General features: G+C 50.4%; 1 long non-coding RNA gene across 1 annotated transcript in view; it reads right to left on the bottom strand.

Moving 5' to 3' along the window:
- Positions 1 to 10,381: 10,381 nt before the first annotated feature.
- LOC143766277 (uncharacterized) overlaps positions 10,382 to 21,077 on the bottom strand; it is a 29,632-nt gene continuing 18,936 nt past the window's right edge. Inside the window, exon 2 of the long non-coding RNA XR_013213554.1 lies at positions 10,382 to 11,586. This is a non-coding gene — a long non-coding RNA (uncharacterized LOC143766277). The remainder of the gene's footprint in view (positions 11,587 to 21,077) is intronic.

Raw genomic sequence — 21,077 nt, 5'->3', positions numbered from 1 at the left:
GGAAAAATCTCACACGAATCCGCAACGTGGGCACATAGCCTTAGGGTTAGGGTTGGAATTAGAGTTAGGGTTGGAAATAGGGCTAGGGTTGGAAATAGGGTTAAGATTAGGCTTGTGGTTAGGGTTACGGATAGGGTTAGGGGTGTGTTGGGGTTACAGTTGTGGTTAGGGTTGGGATTAGGGTTAGGGTTGGAATTAGGGTTACGGGTGTGTTGCGGTTAGGGTTGTGGTTAGGGGTGTGTTGGGGATAGGGTTGTGATTAGGGTTATGGCTACAGTTGGGATTAGGATTAGGGGTGTGTTGGGGTTAGTGTTGAAGTTAGAATTGAGGGGTTTCCACTGTTTAGGCACATCAGGGGTCTCCAAACGCAACATGGCGCCACCATTGATTCCAGCCAATCTTGCGTTCAAAAAGTCAAATGGTGCTCCCTCCCTTCCAAGCCCCAACGTGCGCCCAAACAGTGGTTTACCCCCACATTTGGGGTACCAGCGTACTCAGGACAAACTGGGCAACAACTGTTGGGGTCCAATTTCTCCTGTTACCCTTGCAAAAATAAAAAATTACTTGCTAAAACATAATTTTTGAGGAAAGAACAATTATTTTTTATTTTCACGGCTCTGCGTTATAAACTTCTGTGAAGCACTTGGGGGTTGAAAGTGCTCACCACACAACTAGATAAGTTCCTTGGGGGGTCTAGTTTCCAAAATGGGGTCACATGTGGGGTGTTTCTACTGTTTAGGCATATCAGGGGCTCTGCAAATGCAACGTGACGCCCGCAGACCATTCCATCAAAGTCTGCATTTCAAATGCCACTACTTCCCTTCCGAGCCCCGGCATATGCCCAAACAGTGGTCTACCCCCACATATGGGGTATCAGCGTACTCACAACAAACTGGGCAACAAATATTGGGGTCCAATTTCTCCTGTTACCCTTGTGAAAATAAAAAATTGCTTGCTAAAACATTTTTTGAGGAAAGAAAAATGATTTTTTATTTTCACGGCTCTGCGTTGTAAACTTCTGTGAAGCACTTGGGGGTTGAACGTGCTCATCACACATCTAGATAAGTTCCTTGGGGGGTCTAGTTTCCAAAATGGGGTCACTTGTGGGGTGTTTCTACTGTTTAGGCATATCAGGGGCTCTGCAAATGCAACGTGACGCCCGCAGACCATTCCATCAAAGTCTGCATTTCAAATGCCACTACTTCCCTTCCGAGCCCCGGCATATGCCCAAACAGTGGTCTACCCCCACATATGGGGTATCAGCGTACTCACAACAAACTGGGCAACAAATATTGGGGTCCAATTTCTCCTGTTACCCTTGTGAAAATAAAAAATTGCTTGCTAAAACATATTTTTTGAGGAAAGAAAAATGATTTTTTATTTTCACGGCTCTGCGTTGTAAACTTCTGTGAAGCACTTGGGGGTTGAACGTGCTCATCACACATCTAGATAAGTTCCTTGGGGGGTCTAGTTTCCAAAATAGGGTCACTTGTGGGGTGTTTCTACTGTTTAGGCATATCAGGGGCTCTGCAAATGCAACGTGACGCCCGCAGACCATTCCATCAAAGTCTGCATTTCAAATGCCACTACTTCCCTTCCGAGCCCCGGCATATGCCCAAACAGTGGTCTACCCCCACATATGGGGTATCAGCGTACTCACAACAAACTGGGCAACAAATATTGGGGTCCAATTTCTCCTGTTACCCTTGTGAAAATAAAAAATTGCTTGCTAAAACATATTTTTTGAGGAAAGAAAAATGATTTTTTATTTTCGCGGCTCTGCGTTGTAAACTTCTGTGAAGCACTTGGGGGTTGAACGTGCTCATCACACATCTAGATAAGTTCCTTGGGGGGTCTAGTTTCCAAAATGGGGTCACTTGTGGGGTGTTTCTACTGTTTAGGCATATCAGGGGCTCTGCAAATGCAACGTGATGCCCGCAGACCATTCCATCAAAGTCTGCATTTCAAATGCCACTACTTCCCTTCCGAGCCCCGGCATATGCCCAAACAGTGGTCTACCCCCACATATGGGGTATCAGCGTACTCACAACAAACTGGGCAACAAATATTGGGGTCCAATTTCTCCTGTTACCCTTGTGAAAATAAAAAATTGCTTGCTAAAACATATTTTTTGAGGAAAGAAAAATGATTTTTTATTTTCACGGCTCTGCGTTGTAAACTTCTGTGAAGCACTTGGGGGTTGAACATGCTCATCACACATCTAGATAAGTTCCTTGGGGGGTCTAGTTTCCAAAATGGGGTCACTTGTGGGGTGTTTCTACTGTTTAGGCATATCAGGGGCTCTGCAAATGCAACGTGACGCCCGCAGACCATTCCATCAAAGTCTGCATTTCAAATGCCACTACTTCCCTTCCGAGCCCCGGTATATGCCCAAACAGTGTTCTACCCCCACATATGGGGTATCAGCGTACTCACAACAAACTGGGCAACAAATATTGGGGTCCAATTTCTCCTGTTACCCTTGTGAAAATAAAAAATTGCTTGCTAAAACATATTTTTTGAGGAAAGAAAAATTATTTTTTATTTTCACGGCTCTGCGTTGTAAACTTCTGTGAAGCACTTGGGGGTTGAACGTGCTCATCACACATCTAGATAAGTTCCTTGGGGGGTCTAGTTTCCAAAATGGGGTCACTTGTGGGGTGTTTCTACTGTTTAGGCATATCAGGGGCTCTGCAAATGCAACGTGATGCCCGCAGACCATTCCATCAAAGTCTGCATTTCAAATGCCACTACTTCCCTTCCGAGCCCCGGCATATGCCCAAACAGTGGTCTACCCCCACATATGGGGTATCAGCGTACTCACAACAAACTGGGCAACAAATATTGGGGTCCAATTTCTCCTGTTACCCTTGTGAAAATAAAAAATTGCTTGCTAAAACATTTTTTGAGGAAAGAAAAATAATTTTTTATTTTCACGGCTCTGCGTTGTAAACTTCTGTGAAGCACTTGGGGGTTGAACGTGCTCATCACACATCTAGATAAGTTCCTTGGGGGGTCTAGTTTCCAAAATGGGGTCACTTGTGGGGTGTTTCTACTGTTTAGGCATATCAGGGGCTCTGCAAATGCAACGTGACGCCCGCAGACCATTCCATCAAAGTCTGCATTTCAAATGCCACTACTTCCCTTCCGAACCCCGATGTGTGCCAAAACAGTGGTTTACCCCCACATATGGGGTATCAGCATACTCAGGAGAAACTGGACAACAACTTTTGGGGTCCAATTTCTCCTGTTACCCTTGGGAAAATAAAAAATTGTGGGCTAAAAAATCATTTTTGAGAAAAGAAAAATTATTTTTTATTTTCATGGCTCTGCGTTATAAACTTCTGTGAAGCACTTGGGGGTTCAAAGTGCTCACCACACATCTAGATTAGTTCCTTGGGAGGTCTAGTTTCCAAAATGGGGTCACTTGTGCTGGAGCTCCAATGTTTAGGCACACAGGGGCTCTCCAAACGCGACATGGTGTCCGCTAATGATTGGAGCTAATTTTCCATTCAAAAAGCCAAATGGCGTGCCTTCCCTTCCGAGCCCTGCCGTGCGCCCAAACAGTGGTTTACCCCCACATATGGGGTATCATCGTACTCAGGACAAACTGGACAACAACATTTGGGGTCCAATTTCTCCTATTACCCTTGGGAAAATAAAAAATTCTGGGCTAAAAATCATTTTTGAGGAAAGAAAATTTTTTTTTTATTTTCACGGCTCTGCGTTATAAACTTCTGTGAAGCACCTTGGGGTTATAAGTGCTCACTATGCATCTAGGTAAGTTCCTTGGGGGGTCTAGTTTCCAAAATGGGGTCACTTGTAGGGGAGCTCCAATGTTTAGGCACACAGGGGCTCTCCAAACGCGACATGGTGTCCGCTAACGATTGGAGCTAATTTTCTATTCAAAAAGTCAAATGGCACGCCTCCCCTTCCGAGCCTTGCCGTGCACCCAAACAGTGGTTTACCCCCACATATGAGGTATCGGCGTACTCAGGAGAAATTGCCCAACAAATTTTAGGATCCATTTTATCCTGTTGCCCATGTGAAAATGAAAGAATTGAGGCTAAAAGAAATTTTGTGTGAAAAAAAAGTACTTTTTCATTTTTGCGGATCAATTTGTGAAGTACCTGGGGGTTTAAAGTGCTCACTATGCCTCTAGATAAGTTCCTTGGGGGGTCTAGTTTCCAAAATGGGGTCACTTGCGGAGGAGCTCCAATGTTTAGGCACACGGGGGCTTTCCAAACGCGACATGGTGTCCGCTAACGATGGAGATAATTTTTCATTCAAAAAGTCAAATGGCGCTCCTTCCCTTCCGAGCCTTACCATGTGCCCAAACAGTGGTTTACCCCCACATGTGAGGTATTGGTGTACTCAGGAGAAATTGTCCAACAAATTTTAGGATCCATTTTATCCTGTTGCCCATGTGAAAATGAAAAAATTGAGGCTAAAATAATTTTTTTGTGAAAAAAAAGTACTTTTTCATTTTTACGGAACAATTTGTGAAGCACCTGGGGGTTTAAAGTGCTCACTATGCTTCTAGATAAGTTCCTTGGGGGGTCTAGTTTCCAAAATGGGGTCACTTGTGGGGGAGCTCCAATGTTTAGGCACACGGGGGCTCTCCAAACGCGACATGGTGTCCGCTAAAGATTGGAGCCAATTTTTCATTCAAAAAGTCAAATGGCGCTCCTTCCCTTCCGAGCCCTGCCGTGCGCCCAAACAGTGGTTTACCCCCACATATGAGGTATCAGCGTACTCAGGACAAATTGTACAACAACGTCCATGGTCCAGTTTCTCCTTTTACCCTTGGGAAAATAAAAAAATTGTTGCTAAAAGATCATTTTTGTGACTAAAAAGTTAAATGTTCATTTTTTCCCTCCATGTTGCTTCTGCTGCTGTGAAACACCTGAAGGGTTAATAAACTTCTTGAATGTGGTTTTGAGCACCTTGAGGGGTGCAGTTTTTAGAATGGTGTCACTTTTGGGTATTTTCAGCCATATAGAACCCTCAAACTGACTTCAAATGTGAGGTGGTCCCTAAAAAAAATGGTTTTGTAAATTTTGTTGTAAAAATGAGAAATCACTGGTCAAATTTTAACCCTTATAACTTCCTAGCAAAAAAAAAATTTGTTTCCAAAATTGTGCTGATGTAAAGTAGACATGTGGGAAATGTTATTTATTAACTATTTTGTGTCACATAACTCTCTGGTTTAACAGAATAAAAATTCAAAATGTGAAAATTGCGAAATTTTCAAAATTTTTGCCAAATTTCCGTTTTTTTCACAAATAAACTCAGAAATTATCGACCTAAATTTACCACTAACATGAAGCCCAATATGTCACGAAAAAACTATCTCAGAATCGCTAGGATCCGTTGAAGCGTTCCGGAGTTATTACCTCATAAAGGGACACTGGTCAGAATTGCAAAAAACGGCAAGGTCATTAAGGCCAAAATAGGCTGGGTCATGAAGGGGTTAAAGGGAAAATCATTAAAAATTTCTATTTTTTAAATTTGTAAAAATTTCTGATTTTTTACAAAATAAAGCAAAACATATCAACCCAAGTTTACCATTATCATAAAGTCTAATATGTCACGAAAAAAAAAATAATAATCTCAAAGTCAATGGGATGTTGAAGCATTCCAGAGTTATTACTATACAAAGTGACACTGGTCAGATTTTAAAAAATTGGCCCCGTCACTAAGGGACTAAGAGCAGGGGCGTAACTACCGCGGTCGCAGGGGTCGCAATTGCGACGGGGCCCGCAGTGCTTAGGGGCCCACCCAGTCCAGCAGACTGGGCGGGCTCCTAAGAACTCTAAGCTACAAAATGGGCCGCCGGCCCTTTAAGTAATTCTTCCTTACAGGCCCTGCTGCGCGTGCACTCGCGATCACGGGTGGGACTGCACTTGACCCGCAGCAGAGCCCCTCCACCGCAGAGAGCCGCACACCACTACTATAGCTGCCACTGCTCTGTGCGCACAGGACCTGTGATGAGGTCACAGGAGGGGAGGAGTTGGAGTCACATGATCAAGGGCTTCCGTGTAGTGCAGGACAGTAGTGCAGTGCTGTTTGTCATCATGCTGGAGGAGGGTAAGCTTTTGTGTGAGGTCAGGAGGGGTTTGGGTGGATGTAGCAGAGCAGTGTGTGTATGAGGTGTACGGAGCAGAGCTGGGTGTGCATGAGGTGTACGGAGCAGAGCTGGGTGTGCATGAGGTGTACGGAGCAGAGCTGGGTGTGCATGAGGTGTACGGAGCAGAGCTGGGTGTGCATGAGGTGTACGGAGCGGAGCCGGGTGTGTATGAGGTGTACGGAGCAGAGCCGGGTGTGCATGAGGTGTACGGAGCAGAGCTGGGTGTGCATGAGGTGTACGGAGCAGAGCCGGGTGTGTATGAGGTGTACGGAGCGGAGCCGAGTGTGCATGAGGTGTACGGAGCAGAGCCGGGTGTGCATGAGGTGTACGGAGCAGAGCCGGGTGTGCATGAGGTGTACGGAGCAGAGCTGGGTGTGCATGAGGTGTACGGAGCAGAGCCGGGTGTGTATGAGGTGTACGGAGCGGAGCCGAGTGTGCATGAGGTGTACGGAGCAGAGCCGGGTGTGCATGAGGTGTACGGAGCAGAGCCGGGTGTGCATGAGGTGTACGGAGCAGAGCTGGGTGTGTATGAGGTGTACGGAGCAGAGCCGGGTGTGTACGGAGCGGAGCCGGGTGTGTACGAGGTGTACGGAGCGGAGCCGGGTGTGTACGAGGTGTACGGAGCGGAGCCGGGTGTGTACGAGGTGTACGGAGCGGAGCCGTGTGTGTACGAGGTGTACGGAGCGGAGCCGTGTGTGTACGAGGTGTACGGAGCGGAGCCGTGTGTGTACGAGGTGTATGGAGCGGAGCCGTGTGTGTACGAGGTGTACGGAGCGGAGCCGTGTGTGTACGAGGTGTACGGAGCGGAGTCGGGGGTGTACGGAGCGGAGTCGGGTGTGTACGAGGTGTCGCATCTCTGCTTCAGGAAAATGGCCGCCGCGATCTCCATCTGGGCACGCGCGGCATCCTGCGGCCATTTTCCTGAAGCCGCGGCCAGCAGAGCGCCGCTTCTGCGCACGCGCGGCCAAAGGAAGATGGCCGCCCCCACCGATCACCAATGAAATGTCGCACATCACGCTATTTTCACTCCCCTGTGCAGTGGATTCGGGACCTTGGGCATGCGCACACCACTACGCCACCAACGGAAAACTAAGCAAGATCTGGGGGAAGACACCACGCCCATCTGAACAGACCAGCCTGATTGACAGGCGAAAACGACTACTTTGGTAACGTATTTCTGCAGCATAGTTGGGGAATCGGGGTCCACAAAATACACTGTTGCAATGCACAGCTCAGGCCCTATTTAACAGTATTTTTATCTCATACGGAAAAAACGGGGTGACAGGTTCCCTTTAAGAGAAAGCCAAAATAACCCCGGGACAGAAGGCGAGAGCAGGGGGGAGGTGCGGGACAGAGCCGCTTTAGGCTAGTTTCACACTAGCGTTAACTGCAATACGTCGCAAATGCGTCGTTTTGCCGAAAATACGCATCCAGCAAAAGTTCTTGCTGGATACGTTTTTTCGTCATAGACTAACATTAGCGACGCATTTGCGACGCATTTGCGACGCATTGCCAAACGTCGCGTCCGTTTTGCGACGCTTGGGCGTGTGGTAGTGGACCGTCGGGAGAAAAAAACCTTACATGTAACGTTTTTTGCTCCCGACGGTCCACTTTTTCCGACCGCGCATGCGCGGCCGGAACTCCGCCCCCACCTCCCCGCACCTCACAATGGGGCAGCGGATGCGTGGGAAAAATGCATCCGCTGCCCCCGTTGTGCGGCGGAGACCACACTAGCGTCGGGAACGTCGGCCCGACGCACAGCGACGGGTTGTTCCCGACGCTAGTGTGAAACTAGCCTTAGGAGAAGCTGAGGAGCTGCAGCCGGTTTACATCAGCCACCCCTGTACCAGAGAGGAGATTGTGAGTTGTGTATATGAGCTGGTATCTCTGGTGTGTGTGTGTGTGTGTGTGTGTGATATCTGTAGTGTGTGTATGTGTGTGTGTGTGTGTGATATCTGTAGTGTGTGTATGTGTGTGTGTGTGTGATATCTGTAGTGTGTGTATGTGTGTGTGTGTGTGTGATATCTGTAGTGTGTGTGTGTGTGTGTGTTATCTGTAGTGTGTGTGTGTGATATCTGTAGTATTGTGTGTGTGTGTGATATCTGTAGTATGTCTGTGTGTGTGTGTGATATCTGTAGTGTGTGTGTGTGTGATACTTGTAGTGTGTGTGTGATATCTGTAGTGTGTGTAATAACTGATGTGTGTGTGTGTGTGTGATATCTGTAGTATGATGTGTGTGTGTGATATCTGTAGTGTGTGTGTGATATCTGTAGTATGTGTGTGTGTGAGGCAGCGGCGTAACTACTACGGTCGCAGCTGCAAGCGGCTCTGGCAGGTCAGGGGGCCGTGAGTCCCCTTGAGCCTGTCTCCCTTATGCTTGTGTCCCCATGTGCCAGTCTCCCTTGCCCATTAGTCCCTGTGTGTCCCCATGTGCCTGTCTCCCTTGTCCCCTTATGCTTGTGTCCCTTGTCCCCGTGTGCCAGTCTTCCTTGCCCATTAGTCCCTGTGTGTCCCCTTGAGCCTGTCTCCCTTATGCTTGTGTCCCCGTGTGCCAGTCTCCCTTGCCCATTAGTCCCTGTGTGTCCCCATGTGCCTGTCTCCTATGTCCCCTTGTGCTTGTGTCAGTCTCCTTTGTCCCCTTGTGCTTGTGTCAGTCTCCTTTGCCCACTAGTCCCTGTGTGTCAGTCTCCCTTTCCCACTTGTCCCTGTGTGTCCCCTTGTGCTTGTATCCCTTGTCCCCTTGTGTCAGTCTCTTGCTCACTAGTCCCTATGTGTCCCCTTGTGCCTGTCTCCCTTGTCCTTGTCCCCGTGTGTCAGTCTCCATTGCCCACTAGTCCCCTTGTATCAGTCTCCCTTGCGCACTATTCCCCGTGTGTCAGTCTCCATTGCCCACTAGTCCCCTTGTATCAGTCTCCCTTGCCCACTATTCCCCGTGTGTCAGTCTCCCTTGCCCACTAGTCCGTGTCCCCGTGTGCCAGTCTCTCTTGTCCACTAGTCCCCGTGTGCCCTTTGTGTCAGTCTCCCTTGCCCACTTGTGTCAGTCTCCCTTGCCCACTAGACCCCTTGTATCCTTCTCCCCTGCCTCCTAGCCCCCATGTGTCCCCTAGTGCCTGTCTTCCTTGCCCCCTTGTTCCCTCTCCTCTGCCCCCTCGTCACCATTTGCTCGTGTCTTTGTCACTGCCCCTGTATGGAGGGGCTGCATTATACTATGAGGGGGGCTGCATTGTATTCTATGGGGCTTACATTGAATTTTATGGCGGGGGGGGCCCCATTTGGAAGTTCGCACCGGGGCCCATAACTTTGTAGTTACGCCACTGACTAAGAGCTTGTACAAGTGAACATTGTTTCAAAAGTGGTTTATTTGTCTCAGGCTGGTTTCACACCAGCGTTCGGCAGCCTTCTTCCTCCGTTAAGCCACGCCCACTGCTGCGCCTCTTCCTTCAGCTCCGCCTAAGTCTGCATGCGTCCCCTATCTTTAACATTGGGTACGCAGGCATGCCTCATTTTGACGATGCACTGAACTGCGTCAAACACAACATGTTGCATTTTATTGCGGTCGGCGCAGCGTTAAAACAAGGCATGCAGAGGCATCCGCTTGGCCTGCGTACCCAATGTTAAAGATAGGGTATGCAGGACGCATGCAGACATAGGCGGAACTGAAGGCAGAGTTGTGGCAGTGAGCGGGGCTTAGGCTACTTTCACACTAGTCCGTCGGTACGGGCCGTCGCAAACCGTCGGCCCGACGGACAGTGTGTTTTATGTAGCACAACGTGGGCAGCGGATGCAGTTTTACAACGCATCTGTGGCCCATTGTGAGTTCCGGGGAGGAGTGGGCGGAGTTTCGGTCGCTCATGCGCTGTTGAAAATGGCGGACTCGACGCCCAAAAAAAAGTTACATGGAACGTTTTTTTGTGCCGACGGTCCGCCAAAATACGACGGATGCGAGGTGTGGCAATCCGTCCCAATGCATCGCTAATGAAAGTCTATGGAGAAAAAAACACATCCTGCGGGCAACTTTGCAGGATGCGCTTTTTCTCCAAAACGACGCATTGAGACGTGCGTCACACGACGCTAAGGTGAAAGTAGCCTTAACGGAGGAAGAAGGCTGCCATCCGCATCCCTGCCAAATGCTGGTGTGAAACCAGCCTAAGGCTGTTATTATAGCACCTTCCATGTCTTACACAGATACATCATGGGCTTGTCCTGCCCTACGCATGAAATGAAAGGCTAAAATACAATGTGGAGACTTAATCAGAGCAATGTTTTATTTACATTCAGAACTGGTTTAAGAGGAACAAATTACCATTTCCCACAGAAATCTCAGACTTTTACTTATAGAAATACTGGATGAATATCATTTTAACATTAGATATGGAAACATTTCTAATTCTATAAAACTGCATTTTTTTGCATTGAATAACTTTATGCCTTTGCTTGTTTCATTTTATGCATTTGTAAAGTATTGTAAAACTGTAATATGCTGTTGGTACATGCGGGCCGGACTGTCGGTTTGGTATGTGGATCTGCCCCCCCAGGCCTGCCACCGGTGTCTGAGGTTTCGCTGTCCCGGACCAGAGATCATAATACCGGCCTTGAATAGTGAAGGACACGGCAGCCAACCCTGAGAAACATCCAAGGTGGGAACGCCCCATCATGTCGAAGAGAGTCTGCTAGATCCAGGCCTAGCAGACCAGTGCTGGTGGGTTCATGGATGCCAGGAGGGGGCTGGCCTAAAGGAAGGTTTTGTCTTTTCCTGGCGGGTCGGAGAGTTGTCCCGTCAGTTTTTTGGACAGAACATTTCCAAAACAACCAAAATTGAACAGCAGATCTCTTGGGAGGCAGACTTTAGTCCTCTGTTGCAGAAACGAAGTACTCTTAAACTGATAGGCGCAGAGTAGGACGCACTAGAAAGTTGGCGTGCATGATTGTTCAGGGCACTGGCGGTGTGGACCGGCCACCAGAGAAGGCCTAGACCGAAGCCTGGATATTTTAAGAGCAGGGTCACAGGAGCCTCTGGAAAACATGGAGGCTGCATGAATAGGAAGGTTTCCCCAGGAGACGTCCATATTGCTCAGGGGAAAACTAGGACATATTTGTCCTGTCCTTTCCATTTTTTTTTTTTTTTTAAAGTAGCCCCCTCACTGCCTGGTAGGATACCCCTGTCCTGAAGATCAGAAATCATTCTTCGCAGACCGATGATGAAGATGGGCATGGAATAACCTGGATGCAGACCTTTCGGCGGCACACACATAACGGATTCGTCTTTTCTCCCTACTCTATCTGGCTCTGGGGGGGCGAGAGGGTAGGGGGATTCGTGGCATGGACCGTCCTCTGGGGAACCACAAACACTCTTGATGTGTTAGGGCCTTGTCTCGTAGACCACAGATGATATGGTAGTGACAATTCTAGGTGGGAGATTAGAGTGACAATTCCACTGTCGCCCTCAAAAGCCGTATCTGAAAAAAAAAAAAAATTAAAGAGAAAAAGGAAAATCGTTAATAAAAAAACCCCCAAAACCTAAGTCAGAAACTGGGCTGGGCTGTCCAGACCCATGTCTGCCTCCTACTGACATTAAGCTAAAACGGATTAGCTTCGTGCCAGTTGGTGGTGTAGCGTACTCTACAGGGAAATACCTACATTTTTTTTTGCATAGCATAAGCAGCATACACCCATATTTTTTTTTGTGTACCCCAATCAAGCATTAGCCCCCCCACATCAACCAGATGGCCACACAGCATAACCTCGCTCCCCCAGTCAGAAACCTCCACCTCACATTAACCAGCGGACCCCACATGATAAATCCAAAGCCCACCAGACATTCCATCCCCTCAAGCGTAAATCCAAATATGACACCCCCTGCCCCAACCATAAATCCCATCAGACACCCCCCCCAATCGAATGCCACCCCAGCTTAAACCCCCCACAAACCCCCATCGGACGTCCAACCCCCACAAACCCCCATCGGACGCAGACCCCCCCACCCAGCACACACCCCCAGATGCAGACCCCCCCACCCAGCACACACCCCCATCGGACGTGGACCCCCCCACCCAGCACCCCCCCATCGGACGTGGACCCCCCCACCCAGCACACACCCCCTTCGGACGTCAAACCCCCATCGGACGTCCAACCCCCACAAACCCCGATCGGACGTCCAACCCCCACAAACCCCCATCGGACGTGGACCCCCCCACCCAGCCCAAACCCCCAGATGCGGACCCCCCACCCAGCACAAACCCCCAGATGCAGACCCCCCACCCAGCACAAACCCCCAGATGCAGACCCCCACCCAGCACAAACCCCCAGATGCGGACCCCCCACCCAGTACAAACCCCAAGATGCAGACCCCCCACCCAGCACAAACCCCCAGATGCAGACCCCCCCACCCAGCACAAACCCCCAGATGCAGACCCCCCACCCAGCACAAACCCCCAGATGCAGACCCCCCACCCAGCACAAACCCCCATCGGACGTGGACACCCCACCCAGCACACACCCCCATCGGACGTCCAACCCCCATCAGACGTCCAACCCCCATCGGACGTCCAACCCCCCCACCCAGCACACACCCCCTTCGGATGTCCACCCCCCACCCAGCTTAAACCCTCTTCAGCCCCCCCAAACCCAACCTATAAGCAGGTCGCCCCCCAATAAAAGGGATCCCCCAGTAAGCAGCAGGTCACCCCCCAATAAAAGGGTTCCATCCGTAAGCAGCAGGTCGTCCCCAAATCCCACCACGGGATCCCCCCCAATAGCCAGCAGCAGGTTGCCTCCCCACATTCCACGACAAGCAGGTCGCCTCCCCACATTCAACGACAAGCAGGTCGCCTCCCCACATTCAACGACAAGCAGGTCGCCTCCCCACATTCAACGACAAGCAGGTCGCCTCCCCACATTCAACGACAAGCAGGTCGCACCCCACAAGCAGGTCGCCCTCAAATCTCACCACAGGGGTCCCCCAATAGCCTGCAGCAGGTCACCTCTCACATGCAGGTCGCCTCCCCACATCCCACCACAAGCAGGTCACCCCCACATCCCACCACAGGGGTCCCCCAATAGCTTGCAGCAGGTCTCCCCCCCACAAGCAGGTCGCCCCCCACATCCCACCACAAGGATCCCCCCCAATAAGACAGCAGGTCACACCCTCCCAAAACCCGACCACAAGCATGTCGCCCTCAAACCCCACCACAGGGGTCCCTCCAATAGCCAGCAGCAGGTCGCCCCCACAATAGCCAGCAGCAGCGGAGCCCCCCAAAAATCCCACCACAGGGGTCCCCCACAATAGCCAGCAGCAGTGGAGCCCCCAAAAAATCCCACCACAGGGGTCCCCCACAATAGCCAGCAGCAGCGGAGCCCCCCCAAAATCCCACCACAGGGGTCCCCCCAATAGCCAGCAGCAGGTCGCCCCCACTAATAGCTCCCACAATAGCCAGCAGCAGCGGAGCCCCCAAAAAATCCCATCACAGGGGTCCCCCACAATAGCCAGCAGCAGCGGAGCCCCCCGAAAATCCCACCACAGGGGTCCCCCACAATAGCCAGCAGCAGCGGAGCCCCCCGAAAATCCCACCACAGGGGTCCCCCACAATAGCCAGCAGCAGCGAAGCCCCCTGAAAATCCCACCACAGGGGTCCCCCACAATAGCCAGCAGCAGCGGAGCCCCCCAAAAATCCCACCACAGGGGTCCCCCACAATAGCCAGCAGCAGCGGAGCCCCCCAAAAATCCCACCACAGGGGTCCCCCACAATAGCCAGCAGCAGCGGAGCCCCCCAAAAATCCCACCACAGGGGTCCCCCACAATAGCCAGCAGCAGCGGAGCCCCCCACAATAGCCAGCAGCAGCGGAGCCCCCCAAAAATCCCACCACAGGGGTCCTCCACAATAGCCAGCAGCAGCGGAGCCCCCCAAAAATCCCACCACAGGGGTCCCCCACAATAGCCAGCAGCAGCGGAGCCCCCCAAAAATCCCACCACAGGGGTCCCCCACAATAGCCAGCAGCAGCGGAGCCCAAAAAAATTCCACCACAGGGGTCCCCCACAATAGCCAGCAGCAGCGTAGCCCCCCCAAAATCCCACCACAGGGGTCCCCCACAATAGCCCGCAGCAGCGGAGCCCCCCAAAATCCCACCACAGGGGTCCCCCACAATAGCGATCAGAAAGTAGCATTTTTTCACCCTGAAACCACGGTAGCATCTAGATTGGAGTTGATTTCTTGAGGGGGAGGAGTGATTCCATGAAATCATGATGTCACCGGAAAGGGCGGGGCCTCCTTTAGTCCAATGAGGAGCCGATAGCTGGAAGCTGCGTTTTGCTGAGGCTGCTGCTGGAGAAGAGACGCGGGAAAATGAAATGGAGCCGTGTGAGGAGAGGACCGAGGAGCCGCAGCATGGAGCCAGTGAGGAGAGGACCGAGGGGCTGCAGCACGGAGCCGTGTGAGGAGAGGACCGAGCAGCTGCAGCATGGAGCCGTGTGAGGAGAGGACCGAGGAGCCGCAGCATGGAGCCAGTGAGGAGAGGACCGAGGGGCTGTACAAGGGAATGAGGGCACAGGACTCAGTGTGAGTGCTCTGAGATTATAATTTGCTGTGAGAGGGCATGGGGTATGTAGAGGGGCATCCAGGGTGCCTTGTGTCTGTTGTGAGGAGGCATGGGGTATGTAAAGGGGCATCCACGGTGCCTTGTGTCTGTTGTGAGGAGGCATGGGGTATGTAGCGGGGCATCCAGGGGGCTGGTGTGAGGGGGCATGGGGTATGTAGCTGGCATCCAGGGTGCCTTGTCTCTGTTGTGAGGAGGCATGGGGTATGTAGCAGGGCATCCAGGGTACCTTGTATCTGTTGTGAGGAGGTATGGGGTATGTAGCGGGGCATCCAGGGTGCCTTGTGTCTGTTGTGAGGAGGCATGGGGTATGTAGAGGGGCATCCAGGGTGCCTTGTGTCTGTTGTGAGGAGGCATGGGGTATGTAGAGGGGCATCCAGGGTGCCTTGTGTCTGTTGTGAGGAGGCATGGGGTATGTAAAGGGGCATCCAGGGTGCCTTGTGTCTGTTGTGAGGAGGCATGGGGTATGTAAAGGGGCATCCAGGGTGCCTTGTGTCTGTTGTGAGGAGGCATGGGGTATGTAAAGGGGCATCCAGGGTGCCTTGTATCTGTTGTGAGGAGGCATGGGGTATGTAGCGGGGCATCCAGGGGGCTGGTGTGAGGAGGCATGGGGTATGTAGAGGGGCATCCAGGGGGCCTTGTGGCTGTTGTGAGAGGGTATGTAGAGGGGCATCGAGGGGGCTGTTGTGAGGGGGGTATGTAGAGGGGGCATGGGGCATCCAGAGTGCTGTGTGGATGGTGTGAGGGGGCATGAGGTATGTAGAGGGGCATCCAGGGGGCTGATGTGAGGGGGGTATGTAGAGGGGGCATGGGGCATCCAGAGTGCTGTGTGGATGGTGTGAGGGGGCATAGGGTATGTAGAGGGGCATCCAGGGGGCTGGTGTGAGAGGGCATGGGGTATGTAGAGGGGCATCCAGGGGGCCTTGTAGCTGTTGTGGGGGCATGGGGTATGTAGAGGGACATTCAGGGGTCTGGTGTGATGGGTCATGTAGAGGGGCATCCAAGGGGCAGGTGTGAGGGGGCATGGGGTATGTAGAGGGGCATTCAGGGGGCTGTGTTGCATAGTGTGAGGGGGCATCCAGGAAGCCTTGTGGCTGTTGAGGGGGCATGGGGTTTGTAGGTGAGGGGGCATCCAGGGGCTGTGTTTCATAGTGTCAGGGGGCTGGTGTGAGGGGGGGCATCCAGGGGGCCTTGTGGCTGTTGTGAGGGGGCATGGAGTATGTAGAGGGTCATCCGGGGGGGGGGGGGGCTGTGTTGCATAGTGTGAGGGGGTATGTAGAGGGGCATTCAGGGGGCTGGTGTGAGGGGGAAAGGGGCATCCAGGGGGCTGATGCATAGTGTAAGGTGGCATGGGGTATGTAGGTGAGGGGGGCATGGGGCATCCAGGGGGCCTCGTGGCTGTTGAGGGGGCATGGGGTATGTAGGTGAGCGGGCATGGGGCATCCAGGGTGCTTGTGACTGTTGTGATGGGGTATGTAGAGGGGCATCCAGGGGGCTGGTGTGAGGGGGCATGGGGTATGTAGAGGAGCATCCAGGGTACCTTTTGTCTGCATGGGGTATGTAGAGGGGCACCCAGGGGGCTTTGTGGCTGTTGTGAGAGGGTATGTAGAGGGGCATCCAGGGGGCTGTTGTGAGGGGGGCATGGGGTATGTAGAGGGGGCATGGGGAATCCAGAGTGCTGTGTGGATGGTGTGAGGGGGCATGGGGTATGTAGAGGGGCATCCGGGGGGGGGGGCTGTGTTGCATAGTATGAGGGGCTGGTGTGAGGGGGTATGTAGAAGGGCATTCAGGGGGCTGGTGTGAGGGGGAAAGGGGTATGTAGGGGGGGCATCCAGGGGGCTGTTGCATAGTGTAAGGGGGCATGGGGTATGTAGGTGAGGGGGCATGGGGCAATTAGGGGGCCTTGTGGCTGTTGAGGGGGCATGGGGTTTGTAGGTGAGGGGGCATCCAGGGGCTGTGTTTCATAGTGTCGGGGCTGGTGTGAGGGGGCATGGGGTATGTAGAGGGGCATCCGGGGGGGCTCTGTTGCATAGTGTGAGGGGCCGGTGTGAGGGGGTATGTAGAGGGGCATTCAGGGGGCTGGTGTAAGGGGGCATGGGGTATGCATGGGAGCTGATGCCCAAAAATATAGCCTCCACTGTCCCTGCTTGGGGTTAATCTTCCCTCCCTAACTATACCCCTTCTGATGAAGCTGCAGCAACCTCTCCCTATGCTAAGATCAGCAGAAGTAAGATGGCGGGCGGCGTGCACGCCCCTTTATAGCCCCTGTGACGCCGCAGAAAGCAAGCCAATCACGGTCATGCCCTTCTCTAAGATGGTGGGGACCGAGACTTATATCATCACACTGCCCACACTCTGCGTCCATCTTCATTGGCTGAAAAATGGCGCTGAACGTGTCATATGAAACGCGACTTTGGTGCGAAGATTGCCGACCTCATGGCCGATCCCACACTAGAGTCAGGTTTCATGAAACCCAACTTTGCCGAAAGTCAGCGATTTTTGAATTTGTCCGATCCGTTTCGCTCAACCCTAGTAATGAACATAATAAAATGGTACATAGAGAGTTAATCCGACCTGTGCCAATCCGACCTGTGACGCCTATGTGGCGTCATGGCAGGATCGCATTCCTGTAGATCGGGTAAAAGGGTTAACAGAATTGGTGAAATATTACAATCCAGCCGATGCTGCAATATCATCAGCCATGGTTGGAGACCCCGATCTGCCCCCTCCACTGACTGACAGCGGCGATCCGCCGCCATCAGTCTTCTCTCCGCCCGCGCCCCCCCGCTTTCCGATCCCACCCCCCCATACTTACCAAGTCCGGGTGTCCGTCCGTCTTCTCCATGGGTGCCGTCATCTTCCAAAATGGTGGGCACATGCGCAGTGCGCCCGCCGAATCGGCCCGCAGATTCATTCCAGGTACATTTTGATCACCGTGATACAACCTATCACAGTGATCAAAAAAAAAAAATAGTAAATACCCCCCTCCCCTTTATCACCCCCATAGGTAGGCAAAATAATAAAATAAAGAAAATATATATATTTTTTTCCACTAGGGGTAGGGTTGCAATTAGGGTTAGGGTTGCAATTAGGGTTAGAATTAGGGTTGCGGTTAAAATTAGGCTCTGTGCACACGGTGTGGATTGGCCGCTGCGGATTCATAGCAGTTTTCCATCACGTTTACAGTAGCATGTCAATTCTTTGTGTGGATTCCGCAGCGTTTTACACCTGTTCCTCAATAGGAATCCGCAGGTGAAATCTGCACAGAAAACATTGTAAATCCGCAAGTAAAATGCAGTGCGTTTTGCCTGCGGATTTTTCAAAAACTGCGGAAAAATCCGCAACGTGGGCACTTAGGGTTAGGGTTGGAACTAGAGTTAGGGTTAAGGTTAGGGTTAGGGGTGTGTTGGGGTTAGGGTTAGGCTTGTGGTTAGGGTTATGGTTGGTGTTAGGGTTAGGGGTGTGTTAGGTTTGGGATTAGGGTTACGAGTGTGATGGGGTTAGTGTAAGAGTTAGAATTGAGGGGTCTCCACTGTTTAGGCACATCAGGGGCTCTCCAAACGCAACATGGCACCACCATTGATTCCAGCCAATCTTGCATTCAAAAAGTCAAATGGTGTTCCCTCCCTTCCGAGCCCCGACGTGCGCCCAAACAGTGGTTTACCCAAACATGGGGCATAAGTGTACTCAGGAACAATTGCACAACCACTTTGGGGGTCTAATTTCTCCTGTTACCCTTGGGAAAATAAAAAAATGACTAAAATTTTTGTGGGGAAAAAAATGATTTTGTATTTTCACGGCTCTGCGTTATAAACTGTAGTGAAACACTTTGGGCTTCTTAGTGCTCTCCACACATCTAGATAAGCTCTTTGGGGGGTCTAGTTTCCAAAATGGGGTCACTTGTGAGGGGTTTTTACTGTTTAGGTACAGCAGGAGCTCTGCAATTCTGCATTGAAAAAGTCAAACGGTGCTCCGTCTCTTCCAAGCTCTGCCGTGCGCCAAAACAGCGGTTTATCCCCACATATAGGGTATCTATGTACTCAGGAGAAATTGCACAACAACTTTCGTGGTCTAATTTCTCCTGTTACCCTTGTGAAAATATGAATTTATGGGCGAAAAAATCATTTTTGTGTAAAAACGATTTTTTATTTTCACGCCTCTACGTTATAAACTTCTGTGAAGCACTTGGGGGCTCAAAGTGCTCACCACACATCAAGATAAGTTCCATAAGGGGTCTAGTTTCCAAAATGGTGTCACTTGTCGGGGTTTCCACTGTTTAGGCACACCAGGGGCTCTCCAAACGCGACATGGCGTCCGATCTCAATTCCAGACAATTCTACATTGAACAAGTCAAACGGTGCTCCTTCTCTTCTAAGCCCTGCCGTGCGCCCAAACAGTTGTTTACCCCCACATATGGGGTATCGGCGTATTCAGGAGAAATTGCACAACAAATTTTATGGTTCATTTTCTCTTTTTACACTTGTCAAAATAAAAAAAAATTGGTTCTGAAGTAAAATATTTGCAAAAAAAAAGGTAAATGTTCATTTTTTCCTTCCACATTGTTTCAGTTCCTGTCAAGCATGTAAAGGGTTAATAAACGTCTTGAATGTGGTTTTGAGCACCTTGAGGGGTGTAGTTTTTAGTAGGGTGTTAAGTTTGGGTATTTTCTGTCATGTACACACCTCAAAGTGACATTAAATGTGAGATGGTCCCTAAAAATTTATTAACTTTTTTGTGTGACATATCTTTCTGATTTAAGGGCATAAAAATTCAAAGTTTGAGAATTGCGAAATTTTAAAAATTTTAGCCATATTTCCGTTTTTTTAATTAATAATGGCAAGTAATATTGAATAAATGTTACCACTAACATGAAGTACAATATGTCACAAAAAAACAATCTCAGAATCAGCGGGATCCGTTAAAGCGTTCCAGAGTTATAACCTCATAAAGGGACAGTGGTCAGAATTGTAAAAATTGGCTCAGTCATTAACTACCAAATTGGCTCTGTCACTAAGGGGATAATTAAACAGTTTGAGAAAAGCTTGTTGGGGCATTAATGACAGGTTACTGGCTGTTTGATCTCTATCAAGGTATGTAAACGTGTTTTCTTGCAAAATCTTTATAAAAAAAATCCAGAAGTATTTACACATATAGCCACAATAATAGGTCTGCAATAATGTAGATCTTTTTCCTCCTACAGACTATTTTATTAGGTCACAGCTGTGTTTCTATGGCAATTTTGGGGCATCCTACATAATTCCCTATAGCCCAAATAGCTAATAAAGAATTTCTATTAACCCCGCTCTTTCATATCCCAACAATAATGTTGATTACAGTAGCACTATAACACCCCCAATGCTAAACAGCACAACGTTACCGATTATGGCTAGTAACCCACCCCTGGCTGCCGATTCAATTACCCCCAACATACCCCATAGCCACAGCGGATGCAAGCGTAGATGCCACACGCCTTCCCAATCATTTAATAATTCCCGCCAACATTTCTCCTATCCCTCTAAAAGTCATTCCTCCCTATACCACCACATACGAGCCGCCGCAGATCTCGGCCTCTGGATGCCTCTCCACATCTTCATCAGAAGGCTCCGACGCGTTGCAAAGTCCCGATAGGCAAAATCAGGCACACAACAAATGGCAAAAGTCGCATGCTCCTTCAGAGGTTGTCAGCCGGTCTAGATCCACCCAATCCAGGAATGTCGGAGCTGGGACTGGTTGGAATACAGTAAAAGTCAAATTCGGCCAAAACTGAACAATCAATGCTGTGTGTAATTATTCTTTTTACAAAAAGTGACAATACATACATGCATACATTTATAATTCGTATGCCACTAGATTGGAATCTAGGAGGAGCTCCTGGAATTAACTCCTTTCTGGAAGTTTCAGTCATGAGCCGTCTAGATTACATTTGATCCTATGAGGACATCACTCCAGTAACTCCATTCTAGTCATGTCAATCAATGAACTATACAGAATAGAGGCTACAAGGAAAAACTCTGCTTACTGTTTGAAAAACTCAATTCCAGTCACCTCAGCACCAAACTACAGAATAGAGGCCAGTCTAGACAGTTCATCATGTCCTATCCTGCTCCCACCTTCTAATGCTTTTTCTGCTACTCCTCGTTGCTGGCGACGTATCCCCAAATCCTGGCCCTCAACACATCCCCACACTCATTTCGAACACCCTACCACAATCCTCTACATGTTTTCTCAATGATGATAACCTCATACCCACTCATCCGGTCCCCTTAGCTGGCGCTCTATGGAACGCACGCTCTGTCTGCAACAAACTGCCGTTTATCCATGACCTCTATCACCAACAAACGCTCCTTCCTTGCCATCA

Source organism: Ranitomeya variabilis, chromosome 4 (assembly GCF_051348905.1).
Source record: "Ranitomeya variabilis isolate aRanVar5 chromosome 4, aRanVar5.hap1, whole genome shotgun sequence".
Taxonomy (NCBI): Eukaryota; Metazoa; Chordata; class Amphibia; order Anura; family Dendrobatidae; genus Ranitomeya; species Ranitomeya variabilis.
This window is presented reverse-complemented; position numbering and strand designations above follow the sequence as displayed.